The sequence below is a fragment of the Hakea prostrata genome, chromosome 5, assembly GCF_041222555.1.
Source record: "Hakea prostrata isolate BN-2017 chromosome 5, UWA_Hpros_2, whole genome shotgun sequence".
NCBI lineage: Eukaryota > Viridiplantae > Streptophyta > Magnoliopsida > Proteales > Proteaceae > Hakea > Hakea prostrata.
The window spans coordinates 45,022,718-45,049,718 of record NC_142604.1 but is presented as its reverse complement, the minus strand read 5'-3'; positions in this window follow the sequence as shown (position 1 = coordinate 45,049,718).

Here is a 27,001-nt window from a genome sequence, read left to right as displayed (position 1 = left end):
GGAGGGAGGAGCCAATGTGAGCCATGCGCGGTTGCTCCATAAAAGGGATCGTTCGGTTAGTTCAGGAACGATCAAGGGAGGCTCCGAAGTCTAAGAAGGGCAAGGTGGTGATTGAAGCTACTCGGTCACCGATCCTTACCATCTTCGGAGGACCAGAGCCCGAATCACTCCGTAGTTTGAAGACAAAATCCAAATTTGTCGGAACCGGAGAGACGCGAAGCGAAAGAAGCTGAATGGTGAAGATTCTATCACCTTTGGCAAGGAGGATGAAAGAGGCGTTTGTTTACCCCATGATGGCGCCATAGTCATCAAGGTAGAAAGTGCATGTCGGGAAGTGCATAGAGTTTTGGTTGATACGAGGTCTGCGAATCGATCCGATTTCTTATGAAGTGTATCAAAAACTGAAGGTGGATGAGGACTTGATGGATCCTTCATCCACTCATCTATATGGTTTTGCGCGGGGTCGTCTGCGGTGGCGGAAGTGTTGGGTTGGGGGGGGGTGGGGGGGGGGGTGGGGCGGGGTGGGTCCGACCCTCGACCCCGGTCGAGACGGAGAAAACCGAATCGCTCCCGAGCGAACCGGATCGGAAGATGGCTTGCTTTGAAGAAGAAAGCTTATTCGGCTACAAGCGTGCCCTAATCTTACTTATGGATTAGGGTAATCACCACGATGATGGGAGACTCAAGCGACGGCTGCGGATAATCATTATCAAAGGGATAACTATCGCATAACCTAACGGTTATCTCGGGAGTCCTCTACTAGCCCAAACTAGTAGAAGTCTATCGCTCAACGGATCTCAGCTTGATGAGATCCAACGACTACCCGAAGAAGGCTCAAGTGCATCCAACGAAGGAGATTCGAAGGTACACTCTATATAAACCTCACTACCATACAAGGTGAGGGACGGATCAATCGATCAAAAAGAATACTATACGAGACTCGGGTTCGGATACATGCTGATAGACCTAAACTATCGGCGATCGCTATCTAGATCACCTTTCCCGTTTCTTCATTCATTAGCTACGTGCTTCTAGCGAGCCGTTTGTGATTAAGTTCATCAAGCCGACTTAGCCTTCGGAGGTGGACTCCCGACCCCGGCGGTCGGGCCACATCGGCGCTTTCGTTTTGCGAGGACATCACGTGGAGATCCAAGGGCTGAGCAGATTTTGGACGCATCATTTGGCGCCGTACTGTGGGAAACGACTTGAAAAGCCATGGTGACTAGATCAGCAGCCAGCTGCACTGCGCAATTCCGGTGTTCGGATACACGGGTGAATAATCCAGATATTCCCCGGAAAGCCAAAATCCTATCGAAGTGGATGATGGCCGGGGGAGGACGTAATCCTCCTCTGATACAATCCAAGATCAATTGGATCAGGTAAAGATTCAACTCTTGGAGGTGAGCCAAGCACTCCGCGTGCTCACCAGGACGAGTGGTTTTACCACAAGAGCACGATCAACGCGATTCGGGGAGACGTGCATTGCCACGTGACCGAGAGAATGGCTGAAGACCGGAATGTTGATCAGAATTTCCGTGAAGGAGACCGAGGACTTCGGAGGATCGATGATCAACCGAGGCGAGGCGATCGGTTCGACAGAGACCGCAAGAGAGTACAAGCTGATTCAAATACAAGGTTGGATACGGGGGTAAGAACTCACTCACCCTTTGTCGGAAGAACCGTTCGTGATGATCGAGCGATTCGTGACGAGAGGAATGTTCGGGAAGGACGGGCTGTTCGTGATGATCGAGTAGCACGGGATGATCGTGTTAATCGAGGTCGTGATCATATTGCTGAAGATCACCCGACCCAGTTGGTCAAGAATTGGCCAACATCAATGAGAAGTTAGGGCGGTTGGCTAAGGGAAGAATAGCGAGGATATTTACTCGGTCATTCGGAAGACTCCTTTCTTTGAGCCAATTGCGGGATATCGGTTTCCCCATAACTTCCGTTTGCCTACCTTCTCAACATTCGATGGCTCCGGAGATCCAACGGCTCACATCGGCTATTACCAACGAGACCATGGCGGTTTCGGGTAATTACGATGAAATTTTATGCGGGGTTTTGGTTCATCTCTAACTGGAGCGGCACAAAAGTGGTTTTCTAACCTCCCCTACGGAAGGATCGTAAACTTTGGCGAATTGGCGCGCCAATTCATAGGGCGATTCCGGAGTGGGATACGGAGTCAAGAAAACGGAAGAAACCTTGTTCTTGTCAAACAAGGAAAGAACGAATCGATCGGAGAGTTTACGAAAAGATTCAACAAAGTGACGATGGAGATAGAAAACTTGGATGAACAAGTAGCGAGAACCGCTCTATTCACGGGACTCACTAATCGGAAACTCCTGGAGTTATTACTACGGGATATACCCACGACTTATCTTTGAGTTGGTACGAGAGATGCAGAAGCGAGGCTGAAGTCATGGAGATTCTAGATGCGCGCCAAGGAGATAATAAAGTCTCCAATAAGGAACAAAAGGCTCTGACGAAAGCGAAGCCAAAGAAGAATGTTCGTGATCGGGTTGGAAAATCCCAGCCTTGGCGCCAAAGATCCCCGGTAGAAGTGAGTACACTCCATTGAATGCTCCTCGGGCTGATATTTTGAATATCCTCAAAAGAAAAAATATTTTGAAGTGGCCGCCTAAAATTCTTTTGAAACCGGAGAGCGGCGGGATCGGGAAAAGTATTGCCGATTCCACAAGGACTATGGTCATTATACTAATGATTGTCGTCATCCGAAGGCGAGATATTGAGAGATTGATATCTCGGGGACATCATGTCCGGTTTGTTAGCGGGGAGAAGGGAGGAGCCACGTGGGCCACGTGCGGCTGCTCCAAAGAGGGATCGTTCGGTTAGTTCGGAACGATCGAGGGAGGCCCCGAAGTCTAAAAAAGGCAAGGAGGTGATTGAAGCTGCTACTCGGTCACCGATCCTTACCATCTTCGGGGGCCAGAGCCCGAATCATTCGGAGTCCGAAAACAAAATCCAAATTTGTTGGAGCCGGGAGGCGCGGAAGCGGAAGAAGCTGAATGGTGAAGATTCTATCACCTTTAGCGAAGAAGACGAAAGAGACGTTTGTTTACCTCATGATGATGCTATAGTCATCAAGGTAGAGATTGCACGGCGGGAAGTGCATAGAGTTTTGATTGATACGAGTCTGCAGCTGACCTAATTTCCTACGAAGTGTATCAAAAATTGAAGGTGGATCGGGACTTGATGAAACCTTCATCTACACACCTATATGGCTTTGCGGGGGTCATCTGCGGTAGCGGAAGGATCGGTTCGGTTGGATTTATCCATTGGAAGTTTTCCTAAGGAAACAAGCTGTCCGAATCAATTTTTTGGTGGTTCGAGAACTACCAGCCTATAATATGATTCTCGGGCGACCATCTTTATCCAAGATAGGTGCTATTGTTTCGACAAAACACACTGAAGATAAAATTCCCGACTGATATGGGAATTGGTCAAGTCTCCTCGACCCGAGAAGATCTCTCGGCGGTGTTATGTTGCCTATTTAAAAGACAAGGAGGGTCCGAGGAAGGTTCTTGCCCTCCCCATAGAAGTTCGAGATGATCGGGAAGAGACGAGAGATGCAAAGGCCCGAACCGGTGGAGAAAGCTGGAGCAAATCCATTTGTGTACCGAAGATGAGAAAAAGATTACTTATATCGGGTGCGAGCAGTGGAAGAGTTTAAAGATGAGTTGAAGTTATTTCTTCAACGGAATAAAGATGTATTCGCATGGTCTGCTGAGGACATGCCAGGATCGATCGGGCCATTGCGGAGCACAAACTACGGATAGACCCTAAGGCGAAACCGGTGATACGAGAAAAGAAGAAATTTCTCTATTGAAAAGTATGAAGCCGTTCGGAGCGAAGTTGAAAAACTTAAGAATTCTGGTTTCATAGAACCAATCGAGTGCCCAACTTGGTTGGCCAACGTGGTGATGGTGAAAAAGGCGAATGGGAAGTGGAGGATGTGTACAGACTACACGGATCTAAACAAAGCTTGCCCAAAAGATTGCTACCCGTTGCCTCGGATTGACCTCTTGATAGATGCTATTGCGGGATATGAAACTTTAAGTTTCATGGATGCCTACTCGAGGGGTATAATCGGATCCTTATGAATAAGGAGGATGAGAAGTATACGGCTTTCATGAGTGATCGTGAGAGCTATTATTACAAGGTCATGCCTTTTGGCCTGAAAAATGCGGGAGCAACATATCGGAGGGCCGTCAACAAGATTTTCAAAGAGCTGATAGGAAAGAATGTTGAAGCGTATGTTGACGATCATGCTTTGGTGAAAAGCTTTACAAAAGCAAATCACATTGCGAGATTTGGTGAGGTTTTCTCGATCTTGAGGAAGCATCAAATGAAGTTAAACCCGAGAAAAATGTGCCTTTGGAGTCTCCTCGGGCAAATTTTTGGGTTTCATGGTATCACGAGAGGGAATTGAGGCTAATCCTGCCAAAATACAAGCTCGATTGATATGGAGGCTCCCAAAACCGTTCGGGATGTACAATGTTTGGCGAGGGGAGAGTTCTTTGCTTTAAATCGATTTATCTCCAAGTGCGGAGAAAAATGTTTGCCTTTTTTCAAGGCACTTAAAGACTGAAGGGCGATAAGGAAGCAAAGTGGGTGAAGAGTGCCGAGAAAGCTTTCGAGGAATTAAAAGAAGCACTTGGACAACCACCGATCTGTCCAGACGAGAGAAGGGGGAAATATTACAGCTATATCTAGCGACATCCCTTTCGGCGGTCGGTGCGGTACTTGTTCGGGAGAAAGATAAGAAACGGTGGCCGATTTACTATGTAAGCCACGTGTTGCTAGATGCGGAGACGAGATATTCGCAGATTGAGAAGCGAGGCTACGGCTCTCATGATGGCCGCCGGGAAGCTAAGGCCATATTTTCGGGCTCATCCAATTGAGGTATTTACAACTTTTCCTCTTAGTAAAGTTCTTAACAAACCTGATTTATGCGGAAGGATGGTATCTGGTCGGTTGAGCTCGGTGAGTTCCAAGTGAGCTTTAAGCCAGAAGCTGCAATCAAGGCTCGGGCATTAGCCGACTTTGTAGTAGAAACTCTTGCACCGGTGGAGCCCACCATTGAGGATCCCATTATACCAACCACTTGGGAGGTATATGTGGATGGTTCGAGTAATAAAGATGGAGCGGCGCTGGAATTCTATTAAAAAGTCCAGCGGGATTTATTATTCGATATGCTTTGAGATTCGCATTTGATGCAAGTAATAACGAAGCGGAATATGAGGCCACGATAGCGGGACTTCGGTTGTCAAAAGCATTAGCTATTGCGGATGTTACTATTTATAGTGACTCTCGGCTTATAGTCAACCAAGTCCGGGGGGAGTATGGCATTAAAGAACCACGCTTGCAAAAATATCGGGAGATAGTGCGGGCATTTCAAAACCAATTTCGGAATTTGAAGATATCTCGGATTTGAGGAATGAAAATTCGGTGGCGAGATGAGCTATCCCGACTAGCCAATGCCAAGGAAAAGAATCTAGACCCTTCGGTCTACATTGAAGAGATAACTTTTCCAAGTTATCATGAGAAAGAAATTTCTTATATTGAAGCGAACGTTCTTTGGATGGATCCAATAATCGAATATCTAAGGGATGACAAATTGCAGGGATCCGGTAGAGGCAAGGTTGATCAAGATTCGATCGGCTAGATTTGTCATTCGGAATGGGAGACTATACAAAAGATCTTATGCTTGGACCCCTTATGAGATGTATAGGCCCCGAAGGAGCAAAATCAGCTTTGGCTGAAGTTCATGAAGGAATTTGTGGAGCTCACATGGGTGGCGAGCCCCTGGCCCACAAAATTCTAAGACTTGGGTTATATTGGCCTAAGATCCAAGAAGGCTGCTATGGACTACGTTCGTCGATGTAGTAGCTTGTCAAATTCATGCTACGATATCGAAGCGCCGGCGGAAACTATGACTTCAATTCTAAATCCCATTCCCTTTGCAATGTGGGGAATTGATATCATGGGCAAATTCACCAAGGCATCGGGCGGACGGGAATATCGATAGTAGCAATTGATTACTTCACAAAATGGGTAGAAGCCGATTGCCTTGGCGACAATTGCGAGAAAAAAAGTGGAGAAATTTGTGCTTGAATCAATCATATATCGCTTTGGGATTCCAAAGATTATTGTCACTGACCATGGTACTCGGTTCATTTGTCCACAATTTGAGCAATTCCGTGGAACATATATGATCGAGCATCGTATGTCCTCGGTGGCATACCCCCAAAGCAATGGCCGGGTAGAGGTTACTAACCGAACGCTCTTTGGAAGGAATAAAGAGAAGACTCGAAGCTGACAAAGCTTCTTGGGTCGAAGAACTACATAATGTCTTGTGGGCTTATAGAACTACGGTTCGAACACCTACGGGAGAAACTCCATTCGGGTTGGCATATGGATCCGAAGCATTGGCACCGGTGGAGATAATGGCGGGGACATTACGGGATCGTGAGTTCGAGGAAAAAGCAAATGAACAAGGATTGCTTGATAGTCTTGATTTGTTGGACGAAGTTCGGGCAAAGGCAATAGCACGAACTCAACATTATCAAAGAAGGATAGCGTCTCATTATAATACTCGAGTGAAGAATCGTCGGTACTTAGCCGGAGATCTGGTGTTGAGAAACACCCTAGCTTCCGACCCGCGTCACCAAAGAAAGTTGGACCCTTCACGGGAAGGACCTTATATGGTTGTGAAACCGGTCGGTTCGGGAGCTTACGAGGCTGAAGAACATCGATTCCCAGAAAGAGTTGGATCGTTCGTGGAATGCTAGGCATCTCAAAAAGTTTTATCCTTGAGGATGATTTCAATTTTGTTCGCGATGTAATCATTTTCAACTCAATCAATGCAATTTTTGGCTTTCAACAAACTATCTTTTGATTGGGGGGCATCATACACCACATTCAAGAACAAGATCCAACTATAAGGCATCGGATGAAAATTCGTATGGGTCCTTCAACACTTCAACACTTATGGAAATTTTTCGAACTTTCTTAAGTCGGGGCATCGGATGAAAATCCGAGTGAGTTCCTTTTGCAAGGCGTCGGTTTGAAACCCGAGTGAGTTCCTTCGAGACTTATTGAATTTTTGAATTATCCTTAAGTATAAGGCATCGGTTTAAAACCCGAGTGAGTTCCTTCTCAGACTTATTGTATTTCTCCGGAAATCCTTAAGTATAAGGCATCGGTTTAAAACCCGAGTGAGTTCCTTCTCAGACTTATTGTATTTCTCCGGAAATCCTTAAGTATAAGGCATCGGTTTAAAACCCGAGTGAGTTCCTTCTCGGACTTATTGTATTTCTCCGGAAATCCTTAAGTAAAGGCATTGTTCTTTGAGACAACTAAGACCTAATACAACGGCGATTCAAGTGGCTAGCAAAGTTCAAGATAAAGTAATTTCTTATTTCTTCAAAAGATCCAAAGAGGCCAGTATCAAGACAATTACAAGAGCTGGATACAATCTTCGATCAAAGAAGAAAGTCATTACAGGTGATTGTTAACAAGTTATACAAGATCGACGCGACTTTGCTAGAACAAACATATGAGTCAACCATTGGTGGGGATACAAGGAAAAGAAGAGAAGAAATGAGGATTACAAAAATATTTCGGTATACATAAAATCCTCCGCAATTTCATACTCTTTGTCCAGCTTGTCCGGGGAGAAGAATGGTCCTCGACCAAACTCGCATTCGGTACAAGCTCGTCATAATTGACTTCTTCAGCGGAGAATAAACGGGAGAATCTTTCGGATATTGCATAATATCTGGATCGGAAGGTGGAGGATCAATCTTATCCTTGGTCCGGTCGGGAGGAGGAATACCCCGGGTCGGTAAATACTTCGGGATGGCAAACGACCTTTGTAGGGAGTCGTATCAAAATGAGGATCTTTCCTTAATATTGATTCCCATACTCCGTTCTCACCATCCCGGTGCGCTTTGCAAGTTATAAGCATTCAGCATATCAACAAAAGGCTTCTTGTGTAAATACTTGAAGACGCGAGCTCTGCGAACATCGGTTGGAAGGGATTCGGGCAAAGGAACGACGGCTTGCCTTTCGGGTAACGTTTGAGATCCTTTGGCTCTTGACTTTCCAAGCTGTTCGCTCCGATCGCCGGATCTTCTCCCTGGCATCATCCAAGTCCGACCGAAGACGACCAATCATCGAATTTTTTTTCTCCTGCCACCTCCCAAGCTAGATTCCGAAGGCGAGCAATCTCAACATCTTTAGCTTCGAGAGATTTCCCGAAGCCTAGAAACTTCATTGCTCAACCTCTACGAGTCTAATGCTTGCTTCCACTTGGTTGTGGAAGTTACCGAGAAGACTCCTGCAAACAACTTCCGAGTTAGCGAGGAGGCGAGAAAAGTAATTTTTCAAAATCGAGAGGATAATGAAGAAAGACTTACATCACCGGTGACTTCGTAAAGACTTCATCTGGAAGTTTGGAAAGAAGCTGCGCTCTCGGAAGTCATTCGAGCGGCGGTACACCATTCCAACGCTCTGTCAAACTCGTTTGACACTAATTCGAGCGAAGGATGAGAAGGATGAACTACACCAAGCAAAGGATGAGCTTCATCACTTGTCACCCCCGACGGCGCTTCCTAGTGGCAAAATCCTCCAACTCGGAAGGAGAGGAGGAGGATGCCAAACAAGCACTAGAGTTAGAAATAGGAGCAACACTGCTTGGGACCACACCTTCATCGAGACGCCAACATAGTTGCCTCGGATGCCCGAAGAGTCTCCTTCGGGGGTGCACCAACAGAGCTCCAGCTGAGGCTCACCCGGCGGGAGCGCCGGCAGCACCATCGGCAGCGGGTGATCAAGATCTTCTGGGAAAGATGAGCGATCACTTCGGGCAAAGGAGGCGCGAGGGACGGCATCAATAGAAGCTGCGGGAATCGACTTGAAGATTCACCGCCAGCGATCGCCTTACGCTTGGAGGATTCACTAGCTGAAACCACCGCACTTTGGCCCCAACCACCACCGACGGAACGCTTTTCTTGCAAGATTTTGCTCTGATAAAGTTCAGGTTAATCTTGGGAGCCACTATGCAAAAGAACAAAAAAACCAGCCGTATCAGTACAAAAATAAACAACAGCAACAATGGGGAAACCCTAGTTTTCTATAGTTTCTGACTAACCAACAAACTAAACCCCAAGTATAACTACTGTGTAGTTTACTCCGGGGGGAAGTGGGGAAAGAGATGAGTAATCAAAAAACTCACTTGTTCAGAAATGGATAGAGCTGTTGTTGGAGTACGAGGAATACGGAGCGAGGCCGAAGGACGAAAGGTTGCTTTGGCACTTTAGCAAATCTATCTTGCGAGAAGTCGGGATAGATGGAGAGTACCCACGAAGGCTTTAAATAGCCTAAGGTATAAGACGACGGTTGAAGGCTAAGGATAACCGACGACCCAGATCGAAGTGACGCTTCGAAATCCACAAAAAGCAAGATCAACGATCGAAGGGATGCCACATGGAAACATGTGGAAGCGAGCACGATGCGAGAGATACCTCCAATCGTGGCACTTGCCATTAAAATAATGGATGTATTTCCGATTCATTGGAAACAGTGAATGGTATACAAAAAGCGGGAAAACGTTTGAACTTCGCGAGAAGGGAAGCGTGCGGACTTTGCAATAAATGGTAGTGGGGAAGATTAATGCATCTTCCCGAAACGCATCTTCACAATATTTCTACAAGATTATTAATCGGCGAGGAATGAAAAGTTAAGTGATAAGTTTTGTCATACTTAGATATTCAAGGCAAGATTTCGGCAGGAAACGGGGAAATTTTAAGGCCGACGTGAAAAAAGAAATGTCTATTCATTAAATTGAGGGTACATCTTTACAAAAGAACAACTCCCTAAGCCTTTTCTTCATTGTTGCCCGAGGGACCACAGTCGGGAGGACTTTTCTCGGGACCATGAGAAGAGCCTTCCTCAAGAGTGGCATCGGCTGAATCCTCTACAACAACAACTTGAGACTCGGTTTGTGATTTCTCCTCTGGAAGTGCCGGCTCATCATTCGGATATGCCTCATATTGAGGGTCGGCTGGAAAAGGATCATCTTCTCCACTGAGCCCGGTCCGGGAGATCCATACCAACTTTCCCGAAGACCTCTTGGTGGCATACCTCACGAAAAGGAGCGTGTCGAAGTCGGGGGATCGTTCCAAGGATCTGCTCCCAAACGTCGTTACGCCCCATGCGATAAGCTTGAATGTTGTAGAAACCTAGCAACTCGGAGAAAGGTACGCTGTTCGGGTATTTCCGAATGCACTCCTTCCGAAGCTACGGCTTTATATGCTCGGGCTTGCTAGGGATCGCCAACTTCGGATGTTCTTCGAGCTCCCTACTTTTGATTTCAAGGCTGTCACCAAACAACGTGGCAGCTGCCTTTTGCTTCTGGCCTCGCGCTCGGCAGCGAGACACGAATTCTCGAAGCTTCAAGGGCTTCCTTGAGGGAGATCACTTCTTCCTCATGCTTTTTTGCAGCTCCACGGTAGGCTGCGGTCAAGTGGTCTATTTCGGAATTGGCCTTGGCCAATTTCTCTTCACAAGTTTGCGGCAAGGAGCTGGTGCGACCAACCCGGCTCAATGCTTCCATGTGTTGATAAAAGCTCAACACAGCATTCCTGGGAGGATGGAAGATATCAGAAGAAGTCATAAGAAATTATGAAAACGTAAGTAATCAAGAAGATCGGTACCTTGTAGATTGACTAACAAGGGAGGTGTCATCCAGGGCTTCGAACTCCTGGCGATCAGAAGGAGCAAGATTGAGGGAGCTCCATTCTGCAGCTTTCTCGGGATCCCGAGTAACCCTGTCGGTCATCTTCGGGGTCCATTGGGGGATGAAGACCTCCTCACCATCCGTCGAAGCTTTGGATTTTTTATTTGAGGGAGCATCAATTGTGTCATGCCTCCTCTTGGTTCGGGCGGAGGAAGAGACATTAACCCTCTCCACCATTGGTTTCTTCCCTTTACCCGAAGCATCAGCTACAGGCCTGATATTCCTGATACCCCTATAAGAGGGGTCGGGAGAGGGAAGAGAAGCCTCTTGATCTACGGTCAAGACCACGGGCGATCGTTGCTTGGCTGTCACAACGGCCCTAGCGGCCTTCACCCGCGAGGCTTTCGGGGTTCGTTCGGGGAGGCACTTGCAAAGAAGAAGGACAAGAATCAGAATTCAAAACATATCACTTGAGTCAAATCAAAGGACGATGGTTAGAAGCTCACAATGAGCCAAGCCCCGATCTTGAAGGATGGAGTTATACTCCACTTCATATCCATGTATCTCTTGATACCACGGAATGGATTTGATCTTCCGATGGCCGCCTCGTCTTCTCTGCGGATAAGGGAAGGCCCGGTTACTCTCGGACGAAGAAGTAAACCTCCTCCGGGTGGTCGGGAAGTTAAGATCCGATGGAGGCGCTCGATAGAAAAAGTATCGTTCGCGCCATCTTTTGTGGTTAGAAGGGCAAGTTCCTTTGACAAGGATGCTGCCCCTCCAATCAAGTTCAGCCTTATTGCGTTTGGAAAGAAAGACCCATCCGGGAGGATGGGAGATAGAAAGAACATGAAAATGTACAAAAAGAGAAAGAGATGGCGTAATGCCAAGCTCAAAACACAAACCCAAGAAGCCGACGATGAGACGCCGGCTATTGGGGAGGAGCATTCCGAGACAAATGTTCCGGTGATTCAAAATTGCGGAGAACAAAGGATTAAAAAGGGAAAGCGAACCCCGCTTTCCGGTGCATCTATATACAAAGAAAATTCACCCGAAAGGGATGAATCAACCCTCTCATCGGGATGGGGAGCCCTAACCTGATATGAGGAAAGAAGATCAAAATCTTGGACAGCTGAAAGAAGGGTTTCTCCATTGTAAATGGAAGGAACAAAGCTAGGTCCACCATTGGACCCGGAGGTTTGAGGCTGCCTAGAAGACTCTTGAAGACAGGACGAGGGGAGAAGTTTCGGTTTTTCTTTCAAAACCTTTTTGAGAAACTTCGGCGAACTCCTGCCCGAGAGGACGGTTAGGGTTTTGTTATCACTATCCGACTATTCGGGAGCGGGGAGAAGCAAAAGCATCATTGCTATCACCAACATGGGGTACTAAAGAAGCCCTATCGTCCGCCATTACTCGTTTCAGTAAACTACAAAAGGAAAAAGACCGAGTAAACTTACCGATTCGGTGAGACGAAAGCTTGAGATCGGGAAGGCGCGAAGCGCAGAACAACAAAGGTTCAAATTCCAGACGGGAAGAATGAAACCTACGAAGACAACGAACCGCTTTTAAAACTCCCGCACACGAGTGTTCGGGGTTCAATCAACGATCAAGATTGAAAGACGTTTTGAAAGTTTGAACTCACGAATCCGAAATAGGCGTTCGGAAACCGTCGCTCGGATGACGTGAGCCACGACAGATCAACTGCAACGAGACATGTGGCCTTACACTCACAACGATCGAGGAAAAGTGACCACCGCATTAAATGTGATATGACATTTAATGAAGCACGCAGAGATCATCACCTGACGACGAACCCAGTTAAAAACCAAGCCCTCGGGATCGACCGAACGCTTGGTGCAGGGGGGCTCGTGATATGGAGAGTTTATGATCAGACTGGGTTCATACCTGGTCCGACCCTCGACCCCGGTCGAGATGGAGAAAACCGAATCGCTCCTGAGCGAACCGGATTCACAAGATGGCTTGCTGAAGAAGAAAGCTTATTCAGCTGCAAGCGTGCCCTAATCTTACTTATGGATTAGGGTAATCACCCTGATGATGGCAGACTCAAACTGACGGCTGCGGATAATCATTATCAAAGGGATAACTATCGCATAACCTAACGGTTATCTCAGGAGTCCTCTACTAGCACAAACTAGTAGAAGTCTATCGCTCAACGGATCTAACTGAGGAGATCCAACGACTACCCGAAGAAGGCTCATGTGCATCCAACGAAGGAGATTCGAAGGTACACTCTATATAAACCTCACTACCATACAAGGTGAGGGAGGGATCAATCGATCAACAAGAATACTATCTGAGACTCAGGTTCGGATACACATGCGATAGACCTAAACTATCAGCGTCCTGCTATCTAGATCACCTTTCCCGTTTCTTCATTCATTAGCTCTGTGCTTCTAGCAGAGCCGTTTGTGATTAAGTTCATCAACTAACTTAGCCTTCGGAGGTGGATTCCCGACCCCAGCGGTCGGGCCACATCTGACACTTTCGTTTTGCAGGACATCACGTGGAGATCCAAGGGCTGAGCAGATTTTGGACGCATCATTATCCAAGATAGGTGCTATTGTTTCGACAAAACACCTGAAGATAAAATTCCCAACTGATATGGGAATTGGTCAAGTCTCCTCTGACCAGAGGATCTCTCGGCAATGTTACGTTGCCTATTTAAAAGACAAGGAGGGCCCGAGGAAGGTGACTGCCCTACCTATAGAAGTTCGAGACGATCGGGAAGAAGCAGAAATGCAAAGGCCTGAACCAGTGGAGAAGCTGGAGCAAATCCAGCTGTGTACCGAGGATGAGAAAAAGATTACTTATATCGGGTCTGAACAGCTGGAGGAATTCAAAGATGAGTTGACGTTATTTCTTCAACAGAATAAAGACATATTTGCATGGTCTGCTGAAGACATGCCAGGAATCGATCGGGTTGTCGCAGAGCATAAACTCTGGATAGATCCTAAGGTGAAACCAGTGATACAAAAAAGGAGAAATTTCTCCATTGAAAAGTATGAAGCCGTTCGGGGCGAGGTTGAAAAACTGAAGAATTCTTGTTTCATAGAACCAATTGAATGCCCAACCTGGTTAGCTAATGTGGTAATGGTAAAAAAAGGCGAATGGGAAGTGGAGAATGTGTACAGATTACACAGATCTCAACAAGGCTTGCCCTAAAGATTGTTATCCGTTACCTCGGATTGACCTCTTGATAGATGCGAATGCGGGATATGAAACTCTAAGTTTCATGGATGCCTACTCAGGGTATAATCAGATCCTTATGAATAAGGAAAATGAGAAGTTTACGGCTTTCATGACTGATCGTGAAAGCTACTACTATAAAGTCATGCCATTTGGCCTGAAGAACGCAGCAGCAACATATTAGAGGGCCGTCAACAAGATTTTTAAAGATCTGATAGGAAAGAATGTTGAAGCTTATGTTGACGACATGCTAGTGAAGAGCTTTACAAAAGCAAATCATATTGCAGATTTGACTGAGGTATTCTCAGTACTGCGAAAATATCAAATGAAGCTTAATCCAGAAAAGTGCGCCTTTGGGGTTTCCTCGGGCAAATTTTTGGGCTTCATGGTGTCATAGAGAGGTATTGAGGCTAATCCTGCCAAAATACAAAGCTCTCGATTGATATGGAGGCTCCCAAAAACTGTTCGTGATGTGCGGTGTTTAACAGGGGAGAGTTTCGTTGCTTTGAATCGATTCATCTCCAAGTCTGGAGAAAAGTGTTTGCCATTCTTCAAGGCACTCAAAGATTTGAGGGGTAACAAGGAGGAAAAATGGACCAAAGAATGCCAGAAAGCTTTCGAGGAGTTAAAAGAAGCACTCGGACAACCGCCGATCTTGTCCCGACTAGAGAAGGGGGAAATATTACAGCTATATCTAGCGACGTCCCTTTCAGTGGTCAGTGCAGTACTTGTTCGTGAGAAAGATAAAAAATAGTGGCTGATTTACTATGTGAGCCACGTATTGCTAGATGCGGAGACACGATATTTGCAGATTGAGAAGCAGGCTCTGGCTCTCATGATGGCCGCCAAAAAGCTAAGGCCATACTTCCAGGCTCATCCAATTGAGGTATTTACAACTTTTCCTCTCAGTAAAGTTCTTAATAAACCTGAGTTATCTGGAAGGATGGTGTCCTGGTTGGTTGAACTCAGCGAGTTCCAAGTGAGCTTTAAGCCCAGAACCGCAATCAAGGCTCAGGCGCTAGCCGATTTTGTAGTAGAAACTACTACACCGGTGGAATCCACCGTCGAGGATCCCATTATACCAACCATTTGGGAGGTATATGTGGATGGTTCGAGTAATAAAGATGGAGCAGGAGCTGGAATTCTATTGAAAAGTCCAGCAGGATTTATTATTCGATATGCTTCGAGATTTACATTTGAAGCAAGTAATAACGAAGCAGAATATGAGGCTCTGATAGCTGGACTTCGGTTGTCAAAAGCATTATCTATCGCAGATGTTACTATTTATAGTGACTCTCAACTTATAGTCAACCAAGTGCAGGGGGAGTACGGTATTAAAGAACCACGCTTGCAGAAATATCAAAAGATAGTGCAGGCATTTCAAAACCAATTTCGGAATTTGAAGATATCTCAGATTTCGAGGAATGAAAATTCAGTGACAGATGAGCTATCCCGACTAGCCAATGCCAAAGAAAAGAATCTAGACCCTTCGGTCTATATTGAAGAGATAACATTTCCAAGTTATCATAAGAAAGAAATTTCTTATATTGAAGCAGAGCGTTGCTGGATGGATCCAATAATTGAATATCTAAGAGATGACAAATTACCTGAGGATCCGAAAGAGGCAAGGTTGATCAAGATACGATCAGCGAGATTTGTCATTCAAAATGGGAGATTATACAAAAGATCTTATTCTGGACCCCTTATGAGATGTATAGGCCCCGAAGGAGTAAAGTCGGCTTTGGCTGAGGTTCATGAAGGAATTTGTGGGGCTTACATGGGTGGACGAGCCCTGGCCCACAAAATTTTAAGACTTGGGTTATATTGGCCTAAAATCCAAGAGGCTGCTATGGAGTATGTTCGTCGATGTGGCAACTGTCAAATTCATGCTACAGTATCGAAGAGCCCGGCAGAAACCATGACTTCAATTCTAGATTCCATTCCCTTTGCGATGTGGGGAATTGATATCATGGGAAAATTCACCAAGGCGTCAGGCGGACGGGAATATCTGATAGTAGCAATTTATTACTTCACGAAATGGGTTGAAGCCAATGCACTGGCAGCAATTACTGAGAAAAAAGTGGAGAAATTCGTGCTCGAGTCAATATTATATCGTTTTGGGATTCCAAAGATTATCGTCACTGACCATGGTACTCAGTTCGACTGTCCACAATTTGAACAATTCTGCGGAACATATATGATCAAGCATCGTATGTCCTCAGTGGCATACCCCCAGAGCAATGGACAAGTAGAGGTTACTAACCGAACGCTACTGGAAGGAATAAAGAGAAGACTCGAAGCTGACAAGGCTTCTTGGGTCGAAGAACTTCATAACGTACTGTGGGCCTATAGAACTACGGTTCGAACACCCACAGGAGAAACTCCATTCAGGTTGGCATATGGATCCGAAACATTGGCACCAATGGAGATAATGGCGGGGACATTATGGGATCGAGAGTTCGAGGAAAAAGCAAATGAGCAAGGACTGCTTGATAGTCTTGATCTGTTGGACGATGTTCGGGCAAAGGCAATAGCACGAACTCAACATTATCAAAGAAGGATAGCGTCTCATTATAATACTCGAGTGAAGAATCGTCGGTACTTAGCCGGAGATTTGGTGTTGAGAAACACCTTAGCTTCCGACCCACGTCACCAAAGAAAATTGGACCCTTCCTGGGAAGGACCTTATATGGTTGTAAAACCAGTTGGTTCAGGAGCTTACAGGCTGAAGAACATCAACACCCAGAAAGAGTTGGATCGTTCGTGGAATGCCAGGCATCTCAAAAAGTTTTATCCTTGATGATGATTTCAATTTTGTTCGCGATGTAAACATTTTCAACTCAATCAATGCAATTTTTGGCTTTCAACAAATTATCTTTTGATTGGAGGACATCATACACCACATTCAAGAACAAGATCCAACTATAAGCCATCGGATGAAAATCCGTGTGGGTCCTTCAACACTTATGGAACTTTTTCGGAATTTCTTAAGTCGAGGCATCGAATGAATATCCGAGTGAGTTCCTTTTGCAAGGCGTCGGTTTGAAACCCGAGTAAGTTCCTACGAGACTTATTGAATTTTCGAATTATCCTTAAGTAAAGGCATCGGTTTAAAACCCGAGTGAGTTCCTTCTCAGACTTATTGTATTTCTCCGGAAATCCTTAAGTAAAGGCATCGGTTTAAAACCCGAGTGAGTTCCTTCTCAAACTTATTGTATTTCTCCGGAAATCTTTAAGTAAAGGCATTGTTTCAAACAACTAAGACCTAATGCAACAGCGATTCAAGTGGCTAGCAAAGTTCAAGATGAAGTTAGTTTCTTATTCTTCAAAAGATCGAAAGAGGCCAGTATCAAAAAAGATTACAAGAGTTGGATATAATCTTTGGTCAAAAAAGAAAGTCATCATCGGTGATCATTAAGAAGTCATACAAGATCGGCACAACTTTGCTAGAACAAACACATGAGTCAACCATTGGTATGGATTCAAGGAAAAGAAGAGGAGAAATGAGGATTACAAAAAACATTCCAGTATGTAAAAAATCCTCCGCAATTTCATACTTTTTGTCCAGCTTGTCCAGGAGAAGTATGGTCTTCGACCAAACTTGCATTCAAGGCGAGCTCGTCATAATTGAATCCTTTCAAGGGAGAGTAAACAGGAGAGTCTTCCAGATAATGCATAATATCTGGATCAGAAGGTGGAGGATCAATCTTATTTTTGGTCCAGTCAGGAGGAGGAAGGCCAGTTTGGTAAATACTTCAGGATGGCAAACATCACAATAGGGAGTCGTATCAAAATGAGGATCCTTCCTTAATACTGATTCCCATACTTCGTTCTCACCATCCCGGTACGCCTGCAAGTTATAAGCATTCAGCATATCAACAAAAGGCTTATTGTGTAAATACTTGAAGACGCAAGCTCTGCGAACATCAGTTGGAAGGGATTCGGGCAAAGGAACGACAGCTTGCCTTTGGGGTAACGTTTCAGATCCTTTGGCTCCTGACTTTCCAACTGCTCGTTCCAGTTGCCGGATCTTCTCCCTGGCATCGTCCAAGTCCGACTGAAGACGATCGATCACCGAATTCTTTTCTCCTGCAACCTCCCAAGCTAGTTTCCTAAGGCGAGCAATCTCAGCATCTTTAGTTTCAGAGATTTCCCGAAGCCTGGAAACTTCATTGCTCAACCTATTGAGCCTAGAGGCTGCTTCCACTTGGTTGTGGAAGTTACCAGTAAGACTCCTGCAAACAACTTCCGAGTTAAAAAGGAACAGAAGAGTAATATTCATAATCAAAAGATAATGAAGAAAGACTTACATCACCAGTGACTTCGTAAAGACTTCATCTGGAAGTTTGGAAAGAACTGCGCTCTCAGAAGTCATTCGAGCAGCAGTGCACCATTCCAACGCTCTGTCAAACTCGTTTGACACTAATTCGAGCGAAGGATGAGAAGGATGAGCTACATCAAGAGAAGGATGAGCTGCATCACTTGTCACCCGACGGCGCTTCCTGGTGGCAAAATCCTCCAACTCCAAAGGAGAGGAGGAGGATACCAAACAAGCACTAGAATTGGAAATAGGAGCAGCACCTGCTGGGACCACACCTTCATCAGACGCCAACATAGTTGCCTCAAATGCCCGAAGAGTCTCCTTCGGGGGTCCACCAACGGTCTCTACAGTAGGGGCGTCAGCAGCGCCATCAACAACGGAGTGATTAAGATCTTCCTGGGAAAGACGAACGATCACTTCGGGCAAAAGAGGCGCAGGGACGGCATCAATAGAAACTGTGGGAATATGACTTGAAGATTCACCAACAGCAGTCGCCTTACGCTTGGAGGATTCACTAGCTGAAACCACCTCACTGGCCCCAACCACCGCCAACGGAACTATTTTCTTACAAGATTTCGCTCTGATAAAGTTTGGGTTGATCTTGGGAGCCACTATATAAACAGAAAAGCCGTATCAGTACAGATATCCAACGACGAAAGAAAAGAGGGAAAACCCTAGTTCTCTATCACTTATGAAAAACCCGATTCACTAAACCCCAAGTATTACTACTGTGCAGTTTACTTAGGGGGAAAGGGGGAAAGAGATGAGTAATCAAAAAACTCACTTGTTCAGAAGTTGATAGAGTTATTGTTGGAGTACGAGGAATACGGAAGCAAGCAGGAGGACGGAATGTCGCTTTAGCAAATCTAACTTGCAGATAGCAGGATAGATGGAGAGTACCCACGAAGGCTTTAAATAGCCTCAGGTATTAAGACGACGGTTGAGAGCTAAGGACAACCAATGGCCCAGATCGAAATGACGCTTCGAAATCCGCAGAAAGCAAGATCAACGGTCGGAGGAATGCCACATGGAAACATGTGGAGGCGAGCACCCGATGCAGGGATACCTCCAATCGTCGCACCACCATTGTAATAATGGATGTATTTCCGATTCATTGGAAACAGTGAATGATATACCAAAGCAAGGAAACGTTTGGACTTCGCAGATATGAGAAGGGAAACGTGTGGACTTTGCAGTAAATGAAGTAGTGGGGAAGATTAATGCATCTTTCCAAAACGCATCTTCATAATATCTCTACAAGATTATTATTCGTCGAGGAATGTGAAGTTAAGTGATAAGTTTTATCATTTATATTTTGATATTCAAGACAAGATTTCAGCAGGAGACAGGGAAGGCCAACATGAAAAAGAAGTGTCTATTCATTAGCAAGGAGGTCAATCTTTAAAAAAAAAAAAAAAAAAAGAAAGAAAGATAACTCCCTAAGCCTCTTCTTCATTGTTGCCCGAGGGGCCCTGGTCGGGAGGACTTTTCTCAGGATCCTGAGAAGAGCCTTCCTCAAGAATAACATTGTCAAAGTCCTCTTTAGCAGCAGCTTGTGACTCAGCTTGTGACTTCTCCTCTGGAAGCGCCGGCTCGTCAGCCAGATATGCCTCATATTGTGGGTCAGCTGAAAAAGGATCATTTTCTTCCCAAGCCCAGTCTGGGAGATCCATGCCTAACTTCTCGAAGACCTCTTTATGGCACACCTCACGAAAGGGAGCAGTATCGAAGGTAGGGATTGATGCGAGAATTCGCTCCCAAACGTCATTCTGCCCCAACCGATAAGCTTTGATGTTGTAGGCACCTAGCATCTCGGAGAAAGGTACCCTGTTCAGGTACTTCCAAACACACTCCTTCCGAAGCTCTGGCTTGATGTGCTCGGGCTTGCTAGGGACCGCCCACTTCAGATATTCTTCGTTCTCCCTACATTTTACTTCAAGCCTATCACCGAACAACGTGGCAGCTTCTTTTTGCTTTTTGGCCTCGCGCTCGGCAGCAGCGGCACGAGCCTTTGAAACATCAAGGGCCTCCTTAAGGGAGATCACTTCTTCCTCATGCTTTCATTGTAGCTCCTCGGCAGCTGCAGTCAGCCGGTCTATCTCAGAATTGGCTTTGGCCAAATTCTCTTCACAAGTTTGCAGCAAGGAGCTATTACGGCCAACCCGGCTCAATGCTTCCATGTGTTGGTAGAAGCTCAACACAGCATTCCTAGGAAGGCGGAAATTATCAGAAGAAGTTATAAGAAATTATGAAAAAATAAATAAGCAAGAAGACCGGTACCTTGTGGATTGACTAACAAGGGCAACGTCATCCAGGTTTTCAAATTCCTGGCGATCAGAAGGAACAAGACTAAGAGAGCTCCACTCTGCAGCTTTCTCAGGGTCCCGAGTCACCCTGTCGATCAACTTCAGGGGTCCACGGGGGTGAAGACCTCCTCACAATCCGTTGAAGTTTTGGATTTTTTATGGGAGGAAACATCAATTGTATCATGCCTCCTTTTGGTTCGGGCGGAGGAGGAGACATTAGACCTCTCCACCATTGGCTTTTTCCCTTTACCCGAAACATCAGCCACGGGCCTGATATTTCTGATACCCCTATAAGAGGGGTCGGGAGAGGGAACAGAAGCCTCTTGATCTACGGTCAAGGCTCTGGGTGATCGTTGCTCGGCTGTCACAACGGCCCTAGCAGCCTTCATTCGCAGGTTCTCGGAGTTCATTCTTGGTGTAAAACCCAGCCCTAACCTTGACCCGGAAACCTTGTTATTTGTAGGTCCAGTGACCCGAAGTAAAGTAAGAAGTCAGCTTTGGGCCATCCCAGTGGAGGACTTGGTCTCTGGCTTTGAATCCATGAGAGTTGGTGATGAAGTTCTATTTATGGAAACTGAATCTTGATGAAGATCGGATTAGTTGATGGACTTGGAGTGCTCTCTATCATGGTTTGAAGGCATTTCTACCTATTAGGTAAGTCACTTGTTGTGTGTACAAAACCCCTTTAGGATTGGATTTGATCTGGGTCTTCAATCCCCTGTTTTGGAATTGCTGTCAGCATTGGTCGACTGATTGGTCGACTGGACCAAACGACCAATCCACTCGACCAATGAGTGCTGTCTTTGGCAATTAGGTCTTGCTTGCTCTATTTAAGTCCAATCTCGAGTCTACTTCGTATTTGCTGCCTCCAAACTCTTTGGAACGAACCAAAGACCTCTGCAAGTCATCTCCCTTGCATCCTTGGTGATTTTCTTGACGGATCTTCGTCGAAACTCTTCCTTTTGCATCAAAGGTATGTCTACACTCTCTTCTTCTCCTCCATCTCTATTTTTCTTTCCTTTTTGAGTTGAGACAGTAGAGGAGATGCTGCATTCTCTGTTGCAAACATCTCTGGACTTGTCTCTCATGATCATCCTAAGGATTAATGGCTAGAACAATGATCTTAACCATGATCATTGCAAGCTTTTGAAGGAATCATGATCAAACCATGATCTAGTGTCTGTTTAACTTCTGATTTGAATTCTGATCTCCTTGGATCTTCTATATTGATCATCTTAGTAGTCAATTGCTGTGTTTTCTTTTCATGATCCATGATCTATCAATCTCTAGTTGTTCCTCTTCTACCATACCATGTTTTCTTCATGAATCATGATAGTTACATATATGGTAGGTTTTGTTTCCTTATTTAGATTTATGCTTTTAAGCCTAATTCCTTGAAGATCTAAGTATGCTTTTCATGATACATTTACCTGAAGCAATGATTCATTCTCCTATTCTTCTTGTCTTTGATTTCTATCTTGAATTCTTCAAGATCCATGGTTGATCTAATTATGGTAACTTTTTGTTTCCTAATTTGGATCTTGATGGCTTGATTGGATTAGTGTTTTGAGGTCCCCTTTATGTTAGGATACTACTGATGTAGTTTACCCCTTGATTAGTACCCTTTTGAACCACCAAATTCGGATTTTATATCTTAAAACTCTGTTTTTTAGGCTACTGTCTGCATTGGTCGACTGATTTGTCGACTGGACCAGTCGACCAATCCACTCGACCAATGAGTACAGCAACTCCAAAATTGGTCTGTGTTGGATGTTTTGGTATATTTTCTGTTAGGGATCTTTCCTAATATGTTGTATACACTTGTTTAGGACCTTCTTCTCAAGTTTGCCAAGATCTTACTTGATTTCTTAGGATTCCTTTGCGAGTTATAAAAGGTAAGGATGGTTATCTCCTTAATTACATAGATAGCATAAATCTAGTTTCTATATTTGAATATCATTGATTTGTTTCCTTAATTAGATTCTTACAATGATATACTACTGTTGCATAATCTTGATTACAGTAGCATTACTTATTCATATTGAATTGACTCATGTATGATTTACTTACCAAGTATATACAAAGTGATTGTAATTATTGATTTCTTTCCATATATGAAGTTACCATATATGTGATGATATGATTTGATGCATGTGTATGCTTAAGTATGGTTTGGAAAGGAGAGGTGTCCTTTTGACACTTCTGTCCTTGGACTACTACGGGGAATATTATGGGATGTTTCCGGAGATGCCCTATGGACACCTTCCTAAACTGTTGGATGACATATCTAGGATTGTCTAGTAGTGTTTGGCTAGGATGTCCTGTTATGTCAGACCCTAATCGGAGGGGTATTGAGACCAAACGACTCGTGGTAGCAATGTGGATTCATGGGCGCTCAAGACCGGTAACCAACCCGTGAGAGGACAGGAATCACATTGTGGGGGCCATTTATTGGTAGGGTTGCATATGGTTAGACTTGGGCTCACGGGCGCTTAAGATCGGTAACCAACCCGTGAGAGGACGTGAGAGCTTCCCGTTTACCATATGTGGATGATCAATAGGGTTGATGAGTCCGTAGTCAGGGATTGTGAGGACTCTAGTGTGAAGGATACCGGAAAGGATCGTCAGGGACGAGGAATGGACGTATCTGGATCTAACTTGATGTAACTAAGTAGAAGACTTGCATTTGGCTAGGCTTTACCCTTACATGCGCCGGTACTTAGACCAATGGTGATGTGAGAGAGTGGTGACCTATACCCCCAGCCATGGAATGTCCCGAGGGATGCCGGACCCATTACCAACTGATGATGAGTGATTGAGACCTTCCTAAAGAAGTACGGTGCTATGACTTAAAGCATGTCTGCCAATAGAGACCAGCATATGTAGAGTTAGATTCATACATTCATTGTTTGTCTCATACCATATTGCATTTATGTTTGTTCTGAAATCCTGTCATTTATGTTATTATAGATTTAACTGCCTTACTGAGTTTCTTTGAAACTCATTCCTTTATTGTACAATGTTTGTTAGACTATTCTGCAGGTACTGAATATTATGACGGTCCCTATGAAGAAGCGCAAGGCGAAGAGGCATATCTCCAGGAAGGTGATTGCAGTTACAACAATTACAATGAAGATCCCGCGAGTGGTTATGTTCCGTACGATGCTTAGTCCGACCATTGATTGGAAGCGCCCTTGTGCCATTTATGAGATTTATACTTATAGGGATGTTGTCTATAAAGTGGAGAACAATTTAGTTACCCATTGTACTTGCTACAGGGATTAGATTTTGTCTTGCTTATTCTCTTTTAGAACTACTTTTTCCGCTGATTGTAGAGTGGGATTTTGGCTCACTTTACTTATCTGATGTAGACACTCTGATTTTATCTAGTACTCTGATTTATATATGATTCATTCTTTCCTTATTTGGATCTATGGTTTATCTTCCGCACTTTTATTGTTATTGTTCATGATTATGTTATTGTTTATGTGGGAGGTTGATTACTCAATACCTAATCTTCAGGCTGTGGATCACACTCTCGGGTATGCCAGATAGGGTACTGGCTGGGAGGATGTGACAGATTGGTATCAGAGCCCAAGGTTCGAGGAAATCCTAACCACAAAAGACAATAACTGAACATTCCTGAGTCATTGATCTGAAATGACTCTTATACTCTTAGAAGTGAATAATAGAACACTTGGATTAGAAACTTAACCTATGAAGCATAACAGAACATTTCCGAATAACATACCATAATTATACTTAAATAAATGTCACTAATGCAAAGAAAAGAAAGGTGCATAATATACAATAATTAAGTGAAACAAAATGAACTTCATTAATTTCAGAAGCTTTTACAACGATTACATCTGGAATGCATAAATGAAAATCCTAGGGTACAGTCTATCTAGGTGATCTTCTCCGATCTCTCGTATGCTCCGAACTCCTCCGCTAGCCGAGTCACCCGATGCTCTATCCTATCCCGTCGTGACTCCATCCTCTCGTACATCTGCTCCTGTCCGACCTCCATCCTCTCTAGCATGGAAGTCATCGATCTCATCTCGTGCCCCAAGATCTGAAGTCTCCGGAACCGCATGTGAAGGGCCACCGCCTCGAAGTGTGATGAAGGAAACTCGTGATGCACCGGCTCAGCCTCGTGCATATCCGTATCATCTCCGGCCCGATCATCACTATCGGGACCGATATCCTCTCCTCCATCCTCCGACTCCCGATCCTCATCCTCTCGACTCCTCATCATCCTCACCCTCCGGACCAGGAGATCTCTCGATCGCTGCAGTCTCATCCGACGAATGGTCCGAGTCCCGATTGAGTATCCCCGTGAACCGGTGTCCACCGGTGTATCCTCGAAACTCACCCCGAAATGCCCGAAGATCAAGGTCGGTAGCCTCCCCATAGAAAAGGTTCCGCATGCTAGGCCGCAGAACCACGTCCAGCATGACCGCTGAATGATGTAGGAGAGATCGATCTCGAAGCCCATGTAGATGCGGTAGATGACTAAGGCCTCCATCACCGTGACCCGATGGTGATGTCCGGCCTTCGGCATAATGTTTCGGCCGACTATGCGACCGATAATCCGTGCAGAATCCGTCATCCGTCCGCTGGTCCACGGAGCGAAGCATCGACGACTATCCCATAGCGTAGAGCATATCTCGCGAAGCTCGTACGGCATCAGATGGCTGTCCAGATCTGCTCCTGCAGGTATCCACACACACCGCTGTGGATAGTAAGGAACCCGCAAGATCTCAGCCCGGTGCTCGGGTGGAGAAGCGAATCTGAGTCCGGAAGACCCTGCTCCTGAGGACAAGTCTAAGTGGATGTCCTTGACCTCTAGCCTCCTCTGTGTAGGTAAGGTTGCTAAAGAACAACCTCACTAGCTCCGGGTATACCGGCAGATCCTCGGTGAAGAGATGAGTCCACTGCAATGTGTCGAATCTCTGCCGAATCCTAAAGACTCTGAGCTGGCGTAAGTGAAGTAGACGTCCCATCTTGATATTGCAATAACTGAAGTAGGCCTCGTACAAAAACTCGGCCTGGGGTGTGTCAAACATGTCTGGTCTCCTAACCTCTTGTCTAGGCTCTGAAGGAACCTGACCTCTTCCCCTAAGTGCCCCTACAATGCGACCACGACCTCTACCTCGTCCTCGCCCTCCCCTCTGCATAGTGTATCTGTGAAAGAGACAAGAGACAATTCCAATTAGTGCTACTTTAAGATTTGAGCTAAAAGGGTATTTTCGTAATTTTTCGGAAAATTTCAAATTTGGGGGAAATTTGATTTGAACATACTAGCATGTGCGCAATACTTGGAATTTCATGTCTATGAAGTTTGTTTGATGAAAATCGATCGAAAACTTGGATTAAAGCAAAAAATTCAGCAAGAAGGAAATTTGGGGATTTTGCAATTTAGGTCAAAATTGGATTTTTGAAAAGTTGAAATTGGTTAAATCAAATTGTATGGACCTATCTACAATATCATCTTGAGCATGTAGCATTTGATCTCGTGCGAAAATTTCGAGCGGTTTGAGAGAAAACGAAATTTTTCTTAAGATAACGATTTCGGTATGAAAACGTTGCGAGATGAACACCAATATGTGAGAACTTGTTGTCTATGCATGGCATTGTGTTTAAAACCTAGGGAATATGTTTCTAAGCATTCCTAAGCATGATTTCCAGCATTGGATACAAGCAAAGCATGGTTTTGATTGAAATGCAAGCATGAGAAGATGAAAATGGGAGAAAGAATGAGAGATTTACCTTGTTTGTGATGTTTGTGTGTTGTTGTGTTGTTATTGAAGCACCAAAACACCTCAAGAACACTTGTGAGAACCTTTGGAGACTTTCCCTAGAGCTCTCTCACCTTTGGAAGAAGATAGAATGAAGTTGGAATGAGGAAATGAGGCTTATAATGCGAATTTTGGCATTCTATCTGCATTGGTCGACTCATTGGTCGACTGGGTCAATCGACCAATCACTCGACCAATGGTCACAGAGACCTCATTTGCTGCTGAATTTTTGGAAAATGTGATTTTTGCCTTATGGATTATTGTTTGATGACTATATGAATATATTTGAGCATGATTTAAGATTTCCAATCATTTGGTCAAGTGGATTTTTGATGATTTTAAGTAAAGAGTGGAAGCAAGTTGTTGATGATGTTCTTGGATATCTTGCTTCTGATTTGGAAACCAAGGTGATACACTAGGTGGGTAAAGTTAAAGAAGAGAAGGGAGTATCACCTTGGGGAGCTCCGGTCTTGTTTGTCAAGAAGAAAGACAGTAGTATGCGCTTGTGCATCGACTACCGTGAGTTGAATAAGCTGACTATCAAGAATAGATACCCGCTGCCCAGAATTGATGATCTCTTCGATCAATTGAAGGGTGCAGTTGT